Below are 17348 nucleotides of genomic sequence, written 5' to 3'. Positions count from 1 at the left end.
TATGGAGACAGAACAAGGCCACATATAATTTGAAACTGACAGTTCAAGTTTTGAAATAAAAATAAGTGTCAAAATTTTATTTAAATATAATTTTGATATTCTTCTCAAATAATTATTATTTTTTAGGCCTTTATTTACAGGACAGACTGAGATATGACAGGAAACAGGATGAGAGAGTGACACGCATCAAAGGAACTCAGGCCGGGACTCAAACCTGCTGCAGCGAGGACAGAGTCTCCATACAAGGAACGCTCGACTAACTGAGCTAAACGCACCCCTAAATTATTTATTTTTAATTTTCACTCACATACTCCCCTTTTGTAATCTGTCATACTGCGTTGTGTTCACAGTCTTATGTGCAAATGGGAAACTTCATTTTTAAAGCATGGCTGTTAAACTTCACAGTCTGGCTTATTTTACTGCTCTCATATATTGATAATTTACAAGAGTGGTTTTAAAACAGCTCATTAAATGTAACTCTGTCCTGAGCATCACTTAATTTACTGCTATCAGGTGATTACAGTGTATAGACAGTGTGGAGTCATATTTCTCAAAGTACCGACATTCCCTGAAGGCAACATAATTGAGGAAGGACCTGAGCCTTCTTTATTATTTTCATTTTGGCATCTGCTTCACCCATTTCAGGGGCAAAGTGAGTGAAGCAGAGCATTAGTGACAAAGGGACAAGTGGCAAACACAAATTAAAACTCACAGAAACTTACTCAAGATCATAGATCAGTGAGGTCAAGATCATTCCAGACATAATAAAATTTCAGAATTTAGCATGAAGATACTGAGGATCACTATAATATCAGCCTTATGTCTTCAGTTTAGTGTCCCCACAACTTTCACATCATATCAATCTGAGCACAGAAGTAAAATCTGGTTGTTGAAATGTAACACTTAATGGACGTATTAACATTAATTAAGTTCAATTGTTAAATGAACATTTCAGATCTAAAACAGTAACAGCAGGAATGAACTGACCCCAGAGTCTCCAGTCTACATTTTGGACTTTGCAGAAAATCACACAGCAGCTTCACTCCTGACTCCTGCAGCTTGTTGGAACTCAGGTCCAGCTCTCTCAAATGGGAGGGGTTGGACTTTAGAGCTGAGGTCAAAGAAGCACAGCTGACCTCTGACAAACTGCAGGACATCAATCTGAATAAAGAATAAATGATGTAAGTTTAGAAGACAATGTTCCTGCTTAAAATCTTTAAATGTTTAATAGACTGAATTATTGTGACGAGGTAACAACAGTCACTTCCTGTTAGACAGGACGTAGACACCTGAACCCAACAAGATGGAAGTTAAAACACAACTATTAGTTATGTAAAGATATAGTGGAGTCCTGGTGTCCTGAACACAGAATGACGTCACACTCTCAGTGTGTGTATCGTGATTTGAGCTGTGTGCATTTTAGTTCATGTTAGTGCATGTGAGTGCCTCCCCGTCAACTCATTTTGGATCCAACTGCTTATCTTGCTAAGATTCACCCTAGTCTGACACTGATTATTCTACCCTAACCCAAACAGATCTCACTTCTCATGGCTAAACCAACAAAGGCAACAGCAGTAGGATCCATAATGATGCCTCTCTGTCATCCCTGGTACATTCTTAACATGGTGGCAGGGACACAAACTTTATCATATTAAGTCTCAGTTAAGGGCTTGAATTGAATATATGCAAAAACAAGACAATGGGCAGACCTTAGACTTTCTAGAGCACAGTTTTGACTCTCCAGTCCAACAGACAGTAGCTTCACTCCTGAATCCTTAAGGCTGTTGTAACTCAGGTCCAGCTCTCTCAAATTGGAGGGGTTGGACTTCAGAGCTGAGGCCACAACTTCACAGTGAGTATCTGAGAGTCCACAGTGAGTCTCTGAGAGTCCATAGCGAGAAAGTCTGTCATGACACAGGTATTACAAAAATGTATTTATGAAAGAGGACACATTATACCTACTTCATGCATTTGATGTCAATATGTCAGTTTAAAACATTCTGTTCTCATTAACATTTGCTATTTAAATCAGTGGTTGAGCAAACCTTCATCTTATCTGTGTGAAATATGAAACAGTGATTCTCATCACTCTCTAAAACCTGCAGACTTCACATCTGTTTTATTTTAATCTTGCAGATGAAGGAAGAGAAAATGTAGTTACATTTAGGTTTCCATGATGTCTATAGTCTGTCAGTCTAATCTGACAGAATAACTGAGTTCAACAACCTGATAGCTATAAAACACATCCAATACATCCATCAACATTGTTGCACTCATGGTAAGTGAAACATAAAAAATAATCACAATTGTATTTAAAAATGTAAGCGTTTTTTTCAAAATTATATTATTTTATAGTTTGTATATCTGAAGAATTAAAACGTCTAATCTACACTGATTAATAATGTTGATAATCACATCTGGACTCACAGGGCCTTCCTGCAGTTCCTCACAGCTGGAATCAGTCTCAGTCGACCCTCCTTTGATGTGTTGTACTTCTCCAGGTTCAACTCATCCAGAACCTCCTCTGACATCTGCAGCATGTAGGCCAGAGCTGAGCATTGGAACACAGAGAGTTTCTTCTCTGATCTGTTCTCTGACTTCAGAAACTCTTGGATCTCCTGATGAACTGAATTGTCGTTCATCTCGATCAGACAGTGGAAGATGTTGATGCTTCTGTCAGGAGAGACATCATCTCTATGCATCTTCTTCAAGTTGTTGATGGCTCTCTGGACGATTTTTGGACTCATGTGTGTCCGACCCAGCAGACCTACTAAAAGTCTCTGGTTTGACTTCAGAGAGAGGCCATGAAGGAAGCGAACCAACAGGTCCAGGTGGCCATTTTTACTTTCAAGGGACTTCTCCATGGCGCTCATCAGGAAGTCATCCAGGGATGGATAATGGGTCTCACTGCCAGAAAAAAACTCAGAAATCTTCTCAAAAACAGACTTTGGTTCTAAGTCATTGAGTGTGAAGTCTTTTAGAAAAGCCTCCAGGACCTTTGTGTTTCTGTTGGTGTAACAGTGGAACATGTATACTGCAGCCAGAAACTCCTGAACGCTCAGATGAACAAAGCAGTAGACTGTTTTCTGGAAGATCACACTCTCTCTTCTGAAGATCTCTGTACAAACTCCTGAGTACATCGAGGCCTCTGTGACATCAAGACCACAGCGCTCCAGGTCTTCTTGGTAGAACATGATGTTTCCTGTCTCCAGATGTTCAAATGCCAGCCTCCCCAGCTTCAGAAGAACTTCCCTGTCAGCCTCCGTCAGCTCCTGTGGACTCGTCTCACGTCCCTCATGGTACTTCTGCTTCTTCCTCTTTGTCTGAACCAGCAGGAAGTGTGAGTACATGTCAGTCAGGGTCTTGGGCGGCTCTCCTCTCTGGTCTGTAGTCAACATGTGGTCCAGAACTGTAGCAGTGATCCAGCAGAAGACTGGGATCAGACACATGATGTGGAGGCTCCTGGAGGTCTTGATGTGTAAGATGATTCTGCTGGACAGATCTTCATCACTGAACCTCCTCCTGAAGTACTCCTCCTTCTGGACGTCAGTGAAGCCTCGTACTTCTGTTATCCTGTCGACACATGAAGGAGGGATCCGATTGGCTGCTGCAGGTCGGGAAGTTATCCAGACGAGAGCCGAGGGAAGCAGCTTCCCCTGGATGAGGTTTGTCAGCAGCACGCTGACTGATGACTTCTGTGTGACATCAGACACGACCTCGTGGTTCTTGAAATCCAGTGAAAGTCTGCTTTCATCCAGGCCGTCAAAGATGAAGAGAAGTTTACAGACAGCGAGCTTCTCTGCTGTCACCTTCTGTAATGTTGGATGGAAAACATGGAGCAGCCTGAGAAGACTGTACTGCTCATCTCTGATCAGGTTCAGCTCCCTGAACGACAGCAGAACCAGCAGACTGACATCTTGGTTTTCGGAGCCCTCTGCCCAGTCCAGACTGAACTTCTGCACCGAGAAGGTTTTTCCAACTCCAGCGACGCCGTTGGTCAGAACCACTCTGATGCGTCTCTGTTGGTCAGGTGAGGCTTTAAAGATGTCGCAGCACCTGATTGGAGTGTCATGGAGGCTCTCCATCTTGGAAGCTGTCTCTAGCTGTCTCACCTCATGTTGGGTATTAACCTCTTCACTCTGTCCCTCTGTGATGTAGAGCTCAGTGTAGATCCTGTGGAGGAGGGTTCCACTTCCTGTTTCATCACTTCCTGTTTCATCACTTCCTTCAGTCACATGTTCACATCTCCTCCTCAGACTGATCTTATGTTCATCTAAAGCCTCCTGCAGAACACTATCAGCTGAAAGAGAAGAAAATATTTTGGGATTAAATTGAGAGCAAGAATCTTGATTAAATACAAATGTTTTTGAATGAATGATAATCATGATAATATTAAATGCTCTAAAGAACACAACAGTTGTTCCTTTAAAGGAGTCATCACCAGTTTTTTTTTACATATCCAGTCCCCCTTGGATTGCTTTGGATCAATTCTTAAAACTTATTAGAATTTTTTTTTTTTTTTTTTTTTTAAATCAAACATAGAGCTTGTTCTGACAGTTTTTCATACCGCGACTTTCTCATCCGAGATTATGCGTGAGGTTTTGACTGGTCCGGATGTACGTTGATTGGCCGCAGGAAGGACAGAGCCGGAATGGGGGGCGAGCCTGCATGCACACAGCGTCCAAAACATAAACAGCCCCCTGTCATGGCACACACATTAAATGACGAACCTTACGGAATTCAGGCATTTATGTACGAGCCGAGAGTGAAAAGGCATAGACGGTGGAAGAGACACGTTTACAGCAGGATGTCTCTGAATGGTAAATTCTTTTTTTTTTCCTCCTTACTTTTCACACCCGTGTTTAACATATAAGACCTGAGTTTTAATGCTGGTGGTCACGATGTATGGCGTGAAAATGACAGAGAAATAGGCAGATTCAGCGTGCTCACTCAGAAAGTCTGGCTGAGGACGGCTGTGAGCCGATGCTTATGCAAGTAGCCTCCTGTGGTAACGTGACCACAGGAGCAGAGTCAAAATCTCATGCTTCAGGAATGCGCACCCTTGTGCGCTATTCCTGTTCGGAATAAAAAATTAGCCACTTTCAAACTCCAGCTTTTCAGGCAAGTTTCAACTGAGGTCCAACACCAATATGCATGTTTTAACAAGAGAAATTGCGATTTCCAGGTTATGACTCCTTTAATAAATGAATAGTTCCTGTTTTCAGACATGATGACATCAGCAGACAGATGTTCAGTCTTACTTTGTACAGTGTTAGTCTGACTGACTGTCTGCAGTCCAGCTCTTGTTCTGGATCTTTTTCCACACTGGGGACAGGAGGAGTGTTCTGATGAAGCAGACTGGTCCCAGTATGAGGTGATGCACTGTCTGCAGAACCAGTGTCCACAGCTGTTAGAAAGTGGATCCTTCAGGACGTCCTGACACAAAGAACAGCAGGACGGCTGCTCCTCCACAGAAACACTTCCCTCTGTCTTTCTGAAGAGATAAAGGAAAATCACTCAGATTAGAAATCATAGATCAGTCTGACAAAAGAGAAGACAGACTGTAAACATAAGTATGTCTTCTCCAAGGTCTGAATCTGGACTGAACTCCCAATCACTAACACTTTGTCAGAGTGGAGCAGTTTGCATCATTTGATTTGAGTAATTAAATACATTTTAAAGGAAAATGTTATTACACAAACAAAAAGGACCATAAACATGACCTCATTAGCAGCTATTAACAACTTCAACCATACTGGACAAAGTACATGGTCACGCTTAGTACAATATACCCTCCTCTTTCTTCAACAATTGTGTTTGATAAAGAAGGTTTGATGAAGATAAAAACAGTCTCAGAGTGAAGATTCTGGGACAGTTTCCATGAGATACTTCCAGCCCTCATCAATGGAGCCTTTTACTTTGCAAAGATAAAGAAGAAATCCTCACTTGTCATTAAAGCAGAACATAAATCCCTCATTTGTGTCATTTATCTATCTGTAAAATACTTTGTGCTCCTCATCCTGACATTCAGTGAAAGTTGTAATTCTTGTGTTTTGAACAGATCATTTGATCCATCTGCAGTAAAAACACTGAGATGACTTTTGTTGGTTTTCATTCATCAGTAATTCTTCCATCGCAGCAAAACACGTTGAATAAGCCATCAAACTCCTGAAGGTTTAACTGAGCAAACTAAACACTTTGAAGACTAAATTTCTCTAACAGACAAACAATGAATGAACTTGAAGTATCTCACTAGTCAACAATATTTAGGCTATATCCCATGATGCAACACTGCAGTGTGTTCAAAAAGAATATCTGATGTTGACACATAATTGTCTCGTCACTACGTATAATACAAATCACAAAGCTTTAAAATGTAATTCCCAGAAAATATTTGTGTTCTGTGTTTGTGCATATAATGGTAGATTAAGTTGCATAAACTTAAGTTAGTATCAGTTCTCTTACTGTGTGTCTGAGGGTCCAGATTCTTTACTGAAGATCAGAGGTGGTTCTTTGGACCGGTCACTCTTCATAGACAGACAGCTGGAGACTGAAGACTCTTCTCTCCGTCTGTGGTGCTGACTTCTGGAAACACCAACATGTTTGTATTTATTTCATGTCAATACACACTTTTATATACACACATTTCTGATACTGACAGTCCAGTGATTAAAAACACGGCAGTCCTCTTACTGTGTGTCTGAGGGTCCAGGTTCTTTGGACCGGTCACTCTTCATAGACAGACAGCTGGAGACTGCAGACTCTGCTCCGTCCTCCTCTTCCTCCACACAATCACTCATCTTCTGCACTTCAGAAAGCACTGAGGTAAATATGTAGCACATGGAAGGAGAACAACATGAAGACGAGGAAGACAAACAGGTGAAACAAGATGAAGAGGAGGAGGAAGGTGTAAAATGGAGCTGGTGAAGCTGCAGACTCATCACCCAATGTGATGCTCAACAAAAGTGACATTTACAAAGATGGGCCATGTTTATGTGTAATTAAAAGGGACGTCCCTCAGTATGATGTCCTGCTCTGTCCACTCAAAGTCTCCACTTCCTGCCTGCACATGTTATTTCTTTATTGTTGTACCTGGATCACTGGTCAGGTTTTCAGTGAGGTCACTTTGTGATGATAATAGTTTTTTTTTCTACTTTTAATTTGTTGAATAGTCCAACAATAAATAACAGCTGTTAATACGTTTTTAAATACAAACAAGTTTTATAAGAACTCATGTTAAATAGGAAATAATTTTTCAAAAGTCAAAAATCACTTTGTTGCTTTGCAACTGGGTTCAAACTGTTACATGTCAGAGGTTAAATGTCTAAAAGAATCTAGTTCTTAGTATTTAGTTACAACAAAAAATGTTGATATGTTTAGTCTGTCAGTTTTTATCTCCAGTGTTTCCTCATGGGGGCCTGCCGGACTGGGAGTGGTCTGGCCGCTGGGGGTGCTGTCCCATGGACAGTTTCGGCCCGGGGACTCCTATCTGCCCGGGTTGGGGTGGTCTCTGTGGCGGCACTCCCTGCAGCCTTGGACCGTAGCTTCCTCTGAGCCTCAGGTCTCGCTGCCCAGCCGTGACAGCTAGTGTATGTGTGAGTGTTTGGGTCTGTGTGTCTGCGTGCGTATGTGTGAGTGGGTATATGAGTGTGTATGTATCTGTGCATATCTGTGGGGGTGGGAGGGTTCTTTTGATCTTCTTCCCTTCATTTTATTTGCTGTGTCTTTTTTTCTGTTGTTGTCTTTAATCTCTGTAAGGCACTTTGTGCTACTTTTTTGTATGAAAAGCGTCTGTCTGAGAAATAAGCATTATAATACTGACTGTGAGCTCGGGACACATGAGTCAGAAGGAAAGTTTGTTGAAGAAAAAGAGGAAGCAACACACACATGTCAGTTTTCTTTAAATATGAGCTTGTTGTCTCTTGTTCCGTTGGAATTTTTCAGCATATCATGCTGCACTCACAGAAGAATCAGAGACTTTGACTGTAAAACTATAATGTAGAAATAAAACTCACCCTGCCTCAGACGTCTTCTCCTCCTCCTGCTGCTCTGTTCACTCAAAATCAAGTCTGAACTCTGACTGACTGAACACTTTCACTTCCTTGTCTCCCCTCTGGTCAGTGTTGCTCCTCCTCCTGTCATTTACTGTAAATCACATGTTTACTTTTTTCTGTTCAGTGTCTCCATGATGACCTCCCTCTGCTTGAACAGCTCAAACTAACACAGATAAACCAAACACAGCAAACTAAGTTCAGATTGCTGTCAGACAATCTTCCCCTGGTCAGCTGAGTTTACCTCCCTTGAACAATATTTCTGGTTGTAGATCAGCTGAACAAGTATTTGGTAACGTTCAGCTCTTCAACGTGAGCTTTGTCCTGGAACAGCTTCTTCACAGACATGTTGCTGCTGCAGTCGTCTTTGTAACACCACAACAACTTTGTCACTTTCCTCATCAACTCTTTTCATAAAAACACACATCATCACAAACTCATCTGGAAGATGGAAGCTACGTTTCAGGACATCACTTAATATTTTCACTCAAATTACTGAACTAAATAAACTAAAAAATATGTAAAGAGGGAATAATTCATACACCTATTTTTCTTATTACTTTATTTTGTATGTATTTATTTTGACTAAAGATAAAAATCCAACCGTCACCTTCTGAGTTCCAGTTTCTCTCTGATACAGAACTGAGACCGCCGGTGGCAACAGAGCCTGACGCAGTCTACAGCTAGCTAGCTAGCTAGCAGCAGCGCAGCCGTTGACGTCTTTTTCTACATGTTGAATTAAAAACAGACGTTTTGTGTGTAAACGTTCATCACCTGGTGAGCACTGCATTACTTCACATTACCTTGTTTTTGTTTTTCTGCATCCTCAACCTTCTTCCTTTTCCTTTTCTCGACGCCTGACGGTTTAATTCTTTCAGACATCTTCGCGGTCCAACTCGTACCAACGGTCACTCTCTGGCCCCGCCCACCGGCCACGCCAGGTTTGGATGAGACAGACACGATGAGCCTGTCAACAACAAGTAGCTCCGGTGATGAGGTGAAGATAATACGGAGGAGAGACATTTCAGCCCCTCTCCCTCCTCAGCTGAAAGAGCTGAACTTCAACATCTTCACTGAGATTCATCAAACAAACCAGTTGTTGAGACTGAGGTTTAACTTTGATGTGAATAATGTGGTTTGAAAGTTTGGATCACATGTTGTTTCACTGTGAATCAGTCCAACTGTTCTGGAAGGACCTGCAGGGCCGGCTACAGTCCAACAGAACCGAACTATCACCACTGACACAGAAAACTGGCAAGGCTGGAAGTTCTGATAGAAATCTGGATTTGGATTTTGTCTTCAATATTTTACTGTTGTTAAGTAAATTCTTGATACATAAATGCAGAAACTTCCAAACTAAACCGAGTCTGATAAACATGAAGAATGAGTTAAAAGTGCAAAATAAATCTGTCGATTATGAAGATAAAGAAGCTGTCAAAGTATTTCTCTTTATTCACTCTGTACAAATTAATGTGAGACGAGCCTGCTTCCTTTATTCTTTATTTTATTTATTCATTATGATTATATATTTTACTTTTTACTTTTCTCTGAACGAGTTGTATTTCATTTCATACACTCTGAACCTTTTCTCTGTCTCTCTCTCTCGCTCAAACAGAAACTGAGTTTGTGATATGATGGTTGAAAGAGTCTTTTTATGTCCACATTTGTTTTGTTGAATAAATGAATATAACAAATCATTTTCATCTGTGTGCTGTTTTAATTCACGTGCAGTTCCATCATTTAAAATCAAGTTCAATAAAATTATGATCAAAATTGAGATGTTTGTAAAATGACGTCAGTCAGAAAGAAAGTACTGACGTCACCAGTTCAGTTCTCACTGCACACACAAACTGGATCCATTCACACAAACCAGTCTGGGTCCAAACAGTGAAATGGTGACATCTGCTGGCAGAAAGCAGCTCCAGCAGGAGCACCAGGACATGAACGGTGCTGATGACGTCAGCTTCAACAAGGACTTCTGGGAGAAGAAGCTCCACAGGATGACGTCATGTGTCTGCGTTGATGACGTGATGTGAAAACCAGCAGGGTCACACATAAAACTCTGATAAACTTCACAGACTTTAAAGTCAAAAACAGGATTTGTTGGTTTTCTGTAAAAATCAAGAGTTTTATATTTCTGTGCACTTGTGATTGTTTCACAGACATGATTAATGAATATAAAGTGTAGAATCAGCATGTTAAACTCATCTTTTTAATATCAAACATTATATAAAGAGGAAATATGAAGCTGCTGACTTTGCACCAAAATCCAGACACAAGTCAGTCCAGAAGATTCAGTAAAGCCTCGATTGAATCCAGACTGTGTTCAGATTTGATCCACTTCATTTATTCTAACATGACAAACAGCTGATATTAGTGGTAATAAGCAGAACTTCACTCTGCAACATCAACTTGTACTGTTGATCAGAAACATGTGGAAATTAACTGCACTACTCCATCGTTCCACAGGGTGGAGCTGCAACAGAGAGCACAACACACATATCACATTAAATGTGTTCATCTACAGTTCTGTTGTCATAAAGAGAGCTAATGTGGAGACAGGGAGGGATGTAACTAAGTACATTTACTCAACAACTTTAGTTACTTTGCAGATTACATGCTGCATCAGAGCCAAATCAACAAAAACACTCATTTAATAACATTTACAGAAACATGAGCTTTAATTTCATGAGCCCTCTGTTTATTAGAGAGTCAGTTTGAGGCTGAACTGGAAATATCAACTTCACTTTCACTTTTTGAAGAGCTCACATATCTCAGTAAAGATCAATCATCCCTGCATCAGCTTCTCCTCGCTCACCAAGAGGGTGGAGCACATTCCACCATCCTTAAATCACCGCAGAGGTTTCCTGTGTCAAAGGACGGATTTAAATATCACACATAACTTTATTTAAATGTGTAACTCTGTATGTGCTTCTTGTTTTTATGCTCTTTTAAACACATTCTCAGTGTTATTCTGCTGTATTTCTCTGCTCCTGTGAAGCCTTCGTATGTCCTCGTGTGTGAATGCTGCTGTAGAAATAAAGCTGCTTGTCTTCTGCAGGTGAGGCATCAGGTGAAAGCTGATCTGCATCCTGTCAAAACATGTCAAGCAGCAAAGAAACCAGTTGTTTCCAGTGGAGCTGAAAGGAACAACAAGCAGTGAGGACTTGACTCTCTGATTTCACTCTGCCATGACGGAGGAGAAGCTGAAGTCCAGACTACAGCAGACGGTGGTGCTGATCAAAGTTCTGTGGTTCTGAGGGGTTTGAATGTGCTGTGTGCTTCATGTGATCCACTTCACTGGACTAAATGCTTGTTGTCAGGACGGCACCGAGACCGGATCACAGAGCAGGCGCAGGCCAAAGGGCCCAGAGGAACCCAGATTCACTGCACGTCTGCTGGTTGTTGAGAACAAATGAAATGAAGCTCACATTGGTTCATTAATCTGAATCAATAAAGAACAAGAACAACTTCTTCCACTCATCAGCAGCAGGACTTCATTTCATGGCCCAGTCTTGTAGCAGCCCGTCTCCAAGACATGACATTTATAACCTCCTGATGTGTTTCAGCAGTTCTGTGTTGAGAGACATATTCACTGGATGGATCACATTAAAGGAGCAGTTCACTCAAAGCTGACCCACTTCAGACGGGGTGCATGCTAACGCTTTTAGCTCAGCAGCTACAGGGAAGATTTCAGTTTAAATCAAGTGTGTCAATCAAATCTTCTCAGATCAGTTTGTGATCTCGAGGCTTCTGCAGACTTGGATCACAGCAGACGAGCTGTTTGGAGACATCTGATGTTTCCTGGTTTTAAAACAAGTCATGGAGGAGGAGATGATGACTGAAGGGACATTTTTGGGTGAACTGTTCCTTAAAGCGGAGGTTTGTACCTACGAGGGAAGATGGAGTCAAACAAACAGTTATCTGACCAGAGGAAACTTACAGCAGAGTTTCATTTTATTGAAGTGACGCTGGTTAACAGAAGTCAGACAGGAAGTGTTTGATTTACATCTTGTGAGGCGTCACGACCCTTTAACAAAGATTTACTACATGTTTCACTGATTTTACTGTAAAACCAAATTATTCATGTCACACATGGAGACTTTATTTTCTTCATTCAGTTAAACTGCAGCGTTACAGTTAAACTGCAGCGTTACAGTTAAACTGCAGCATCACAGTTAAACTGCAGCGTTACAGTTAAACTGCAGCATCACAGTTAAACTGCAGCATCACAGTTAAACTGCAGCTTTACAGTTAAACTGCAGCATTACAGTTAAACTGCAGCATCACAGTTAAACAGCTTCAGTTGTGTTGGACTCGAGTCATCGACACAAAGCTTCAGTATTTGACGACCTGAGGATGAGACTCAACAATCAACCGTCTGTCCCTAAAGAAACTGACTATTGTTGGTTTAAATAAAGTTTTTTGCACGCTGGAATTCATCTTGTGTGTGGAGGAAAGAATCTGGAGGGCACAAGATGTTTTGCAGTGGAAACTATGTGTGCAGACGCAAACTGGAACTGTTGGATGGAAATCTTGAGCCGGACAAACAGGAAGCTTCTCTCTTATCAGATGGAAATATGGATGATTGACAGCAGAGGAAAGATCATTCAGCAAAAAGGTCATTGGAGTGTTTCACATGAGACACAGAAAGGCATCAAGACAAGATCCATAAAACACAAGACAGGCTCTGTACAATAATACATCATTAATAAATAGGACACATATTAATTACATGAAGCTAAACTTCATTAAAAAAGAAGAAAATAACTTGTAGTTAATGTCAGATTTGTTCAAGTTAACAGTTAAAAAGAGAAACAGTTACAGTGCAGCACTGCAGAATATGAATAATTATAAATAAAGTGAAATAAAGTGAGACTCAGATCACCCAGATCACAAATAAAAGACAAACATTGTCCCTGAAAGATGAAAATCCTTCCACAGTGTGACAGTGAAGCTGGGACAGGTGTGACTCTGATGAAGCTCTCACATTATTTCACCTGTTGTTAAAATGTTCTCAGTAAAAAACAAACCGCTTCTTCCAGTTTGACCCGAGTGAATCATTAAAAGGAACAACGTGATGAAACGTCTGCGTGTCATTTAAACCTGCTGGAATCCTTCATGCTTTAATGTGACTGCAGCTGGTTAATGTGCTGCAGCGGGGAGTGTTTACCTGACGTCATCCTGCCACAAGGAAATAAATGTCCTCTGACTTTATCTTTAGATACCAGAGGCCAAAGTTGAGCAGAGAACAGGAGGGAAGACAAACGTATCTGAAGCTCCGGAGACGTTTTAACCTGCAGAGAGTGTTGGATCAACTCTTTAAAGAAGGAGCGTCTACATGCAGCTGCTGTCTGAATCCTCCACTACAAGAAAAGGCTTCTACAGTCTGCAGTGATCAATGATCCGTATCTGCAGGCAGAGGGAAACAGGTACTGTGTTTTATAAAAGCATCACATGAAGTCAGCTCAGAGTGTTTCATGTGCAGTTTTAGTGGCTGTTTTATTTCAGATCTCAGCCCAGAGCTTCATTTGGCTGCAGCAGCAGCAGAAGCGTGTTCAGGTTCCTGCTGTTATTCTGCTCACACTCAGAGTCAAGAGTCACAATAAGTTCACCGAGCTGCCAACTGACAGAAGATACGAGCTGTTACTACGAGCTGCAGATGGCACAGGAACAGCTGCTTCAACAAACTGTTCAACTCACTCAAAGTGCTCAGAAAGGAATGTGTCGGCAGTTTTTGTCCCTCCAGAATAAATGTTGAAACTTAACATATCTGTAGGTTCAGCTTTCAGTTTGATCTTGTGACAGTTCATGACTCGTGTTGTGGTGAGGTTACGCCCGGCACCCCGTAAAATATATTCTGTTTCCGCTGCAACAAACACGGAGCGACACTTACAAATGTTGGAACGCTCGTTGCCGCAGCGACTTCAGCAGGTGTTTATATATCAGCCGGTCTGAGGAGAGATTTGGTCGGTATGATGGCATCACAATCTGCCAACATACAGTTACAAACCTCCACAGGTGTGTTGTTGAGATCAGGATGAAGACCAGGTGCAAAGATGTATGACTGAGTCCTCATGTAATAATGTAGTAATGACTACTGCGCGCTCTGCTGGTCAGATCCCGTCACTACACGTCTCCAGTTGGATTTGAATTTGCTTGTAAAATGCACAAATGAAGTGTTGAGACAAACTGCAGCAGATGACTAAAGATCAGGCAGTGCAGCTGTTTGACTGTGTTGAACTGGTTCAGTCACCAGCAGGCTGATGGACCGACTGGAGCAGGAACAGATTATATGCGGGTCATTCCAGGACAACTCACCCAAAACCCAGAACTTTCCCACCTTCATGTCATGGATTCATGTTGAAACTTCTGCAGCTCTGAATACTTTTTACTTCATCAAGTTCCTCTGAGCTAAATTTCAGCATCGTAGTGATTCTTTGTTTGTGTGTTCTGAACCTCACCGATCAATTATTCTTCACTGGATCGGGTTGAAGTTTGTCCTGAACATCCTGATGTTAGTTATTTAGTCCTGCATTGAAATTGAGTGTCACAGATCTTAATAAATGAACTGAAGCTTCAGAAATAAAAAACACTTGTTAATTTTGACTGCAGATTTTCCAGGAAGGATTATTTTAATCTCCTTGAAATCGTATTAATCTTGGTTCCTTTGCTCCTTTGTTTGAAGCATTTTCACTCTGTCAGCCACTTTAACTTGATTAAAGGATGTGAATCCTCCACCACTGGACCACAGTCCTGCTTGTGTTACTGACTCACGGTTCTTGTTGTTGTTGTTCATCAGGTGGTTAGTCGGCGTCAGAATGAGGCTCTGTGATGAATGTGAGGATTTAAACCCTGCAGACGAGCAGGCGGCAGAGTCTGCAGCCTCCAGCTGCTGCAGAAACAGCCAGCGGCTCAACCTGTCGCCTCTCACCCGTCAGCTCCTGCCTGCACAGTGAGATTCATCATTTACATTTTACATCAACACCAGAGGCTCGTTTCTAAAAGTCCAGTCGGGTTCAGAGACTGTACAGCTAAACATTTACTCCTGACCGATCCGTCCAAACATTCACCAGTCATCACTTGATTAACAGCCTGTGTGAGGCCTGATTAAAGCCCAGTCATTGATGATTATTGGTTGTTCTTTACATTTTAAATCAAGTCTCCAGCTGCTTCAGTTGTTTAGCAGAATGCTGCCACGCTGTTTCCTGGGAAGCTCCAGAACTGTTTTGAAAACTATGAAACTTCTCCTGACTTTACGTAAATAATGACTGAATGTTCATCTTTGGGTGAACTGCTCCTTTAAACTCCTCAACAATCGAAAGGGAGCCTGGCTCAGCTCAGTACACTCAGGTTCTGCTGCTGCAGCTGGACCTGGTCTGATGTGACCAGTAGTTAACGGTTTATAACTGATGAGACGAGTCACTTCCTGACTTTCTGTGGCTGTTTCTCTCCATCTCACTGTTTCAGAAGAAGTAACGGTCACTTTAAATTGTCTTTCAGTGGCGACAAACACATCAGCAGAGTGGAGTTTACAACCGTCATTTATCTGCTGATGACACACAATCAATCTGCAGAGCTCATCCATTTCAACTTCAACTTGGAGCCTTCAGTCTCAAAGTAAGATCTCGTCTACATACAGGAAGTGTTAAAGGGTCACTCCACCATTTTTACACATCACAGTGTGTTTACAGGACGACTGCATGGGAGAATAAAGTGGTATAAAGCCTTCAGAGGAAGCTGCATGTCATCTGATAAACTGCCTCCAGTGATGTCACTCAGAGGCTAAGTTGCATTGTGGGTAATGTAGGCACCAGGTTTTGAAAAGGAAGAAGAATGTGTTGAATAAAAAAGGTGATATCTGGTTCTGCTGCATCGAATTGGATCATTTGTTGTTTAAACTGTCCATAATGAGTCCAGCAGTGTCATTACCCACAATGCCACTTTCCACTCTTTACACTCAGATGACCAACTGCTGGTGAGAAAGCACATTTCCCAAAATGTTGAACCATTTTTATCAGTCTTTTTATATTTCCCAATTCAGGAGTTCCTCAAATTTACAAATTACATCTAACAAATTTAAATACAATTTGTAAATTTCCTTTTCAAGGTTATTTTTTCTCTTCAACATGTTATGAGCAGCTTATACAATTAATGCAATAAAACAACTGTTTATTTGCCACTTTGTGTTTGATTGTGATTGTTGGTGAAATCTTCCTCTGTAGAAGAAGCTTCAGCTCTCAGTGACACAACAGATCTGAAGATGAGTCTGATGAACTGCTAGATTTGTCTGTTTTTTGGCCTCATGCAGAACTTAATATCACATGTGCTGATCTTCACATTAATTTCAGACTTGTGTGCGTGAGGACGAGCAGTAAAGGATATCCTCCACATTTCTAGATTCAGTCCTTAACTGTGAGTTCACTTCTCATTGTTCATTTTACACCAGGTTGTGCTGTCCCTCAATCTGTCAGCATTCATGTGGATATATTTTACAGGTTACAATGCCATTAAACGGAACAAATCCTGGAAGAGTGACCACTGGAGGGGAAGCGTCAGATTAGAAGTGAGCTTCATTAGTCTCGTCTACAAGTTGGACATCAGCTCGTCTGTCAGGAGCTCTACCTGTGAATAATCTGCCTTCCTGTGACAAAAGGTCCAATTCAGCAGCACAACTCTGGTCATTAAATCATGTCGAGGAGCGAGAACAGTCACATGTGACATCAACTTTGTTTGTGCAGCTCACAGCCTGTAAAATCCAAACTGAGCTTTAATCACGTCTGAATGTTTTTAAGATCGATTACTTCCTCTGCCAAGGACGACATTTCCACCAGACTGGGATGGAGGATGAGTCTCGGCCCAGAATAGACCCGTTAACTTTTAGTGAGGATCCAGATAAAGAGACGGATTCAGGAACATGTTCTCACTGAGAAGCTCATCTGTCTTGATCCAAGTCTCCAGATTCCTGGAAGTCTTTCCTGCTAATTTCTTGTTTTGGAAAATGACAATATTTAGCTAAATATTCCTGAAAACAAAAACCTTCCCTTAAAAACTTCATAATGTACAATAAATATAATCAGGTTTCTATGGTCACACACTATTTTCAGGATTCTGTTTTCTTGTTGATGGTCCCAGTGGGACTGAAACTGTAACTGTGCATCACAACCTTGTTCTGTGTTGTTGGACACATCTGAAGTGTTTCTGCTGTAGGGAAATCAACTTCTTTAAATGGTCACATTGTCTACATGGAAACAATGTTCTTCAATTCAATTCAAAGAGCTGAGACAGAATTTAAAC

General features: G+C 41.3%; 2 long non-coding RNA genes across 2 annotated transcripts; one reads left to right on the top strand and one right to left on the bottom strand.

The window, feature by feature from the left end:
* Positions 1-5453: 5453 nt before the first annotated feature.
* Positions 5454-8951, bottom strand: LOC115569995 (uncharacterized). The gene is made up of 5 exons (XR_003981655.1): positions 8855-8951; positions 8016-8145; positions 6694-6820; positions 6466-6585; positions 5454-5494 (listed from the first exon to the last, which is right to left on the bottom strand). It is a non-coding gene; the product is annotated as an uncharacterized LOC115569995 (long non-coding RNA).
* Positions 8952-13280: 4329 nt separating this feature from the next.
* Positions 13281-17331, top strand: LOC115569986 (uncharacterized). Its single transcript, XR_003981644.1, has 5 exons — positions 13281-13483; positions 14854-15006; positions 15555-15671; positions 16403-16466; positions 16550-17331. It is a non-coding gene; the product is annotated as an uncharacterized LOC115569986 (long non-coding RNA).
* The last annotated feature ends 17 nt before the right edge of the window (positions 17332-17348 follow it).

Source organism: Sparus aurata, chromosome 19 (genome assembly GCF_900880675.1).
Source record: "Sparus aurata chromosome 19, fSpaAur1.1, whole genome shotgun sequence".
Lineage (NCBI taxonomy): Eukaryota > Metazoa > Chordata > Actinopteri > Spariformes > Sparidae > Sparus > Sparus aurata.
This window is presented reverse-complemented; position numbering and strand designations above follow the sequence as displayed.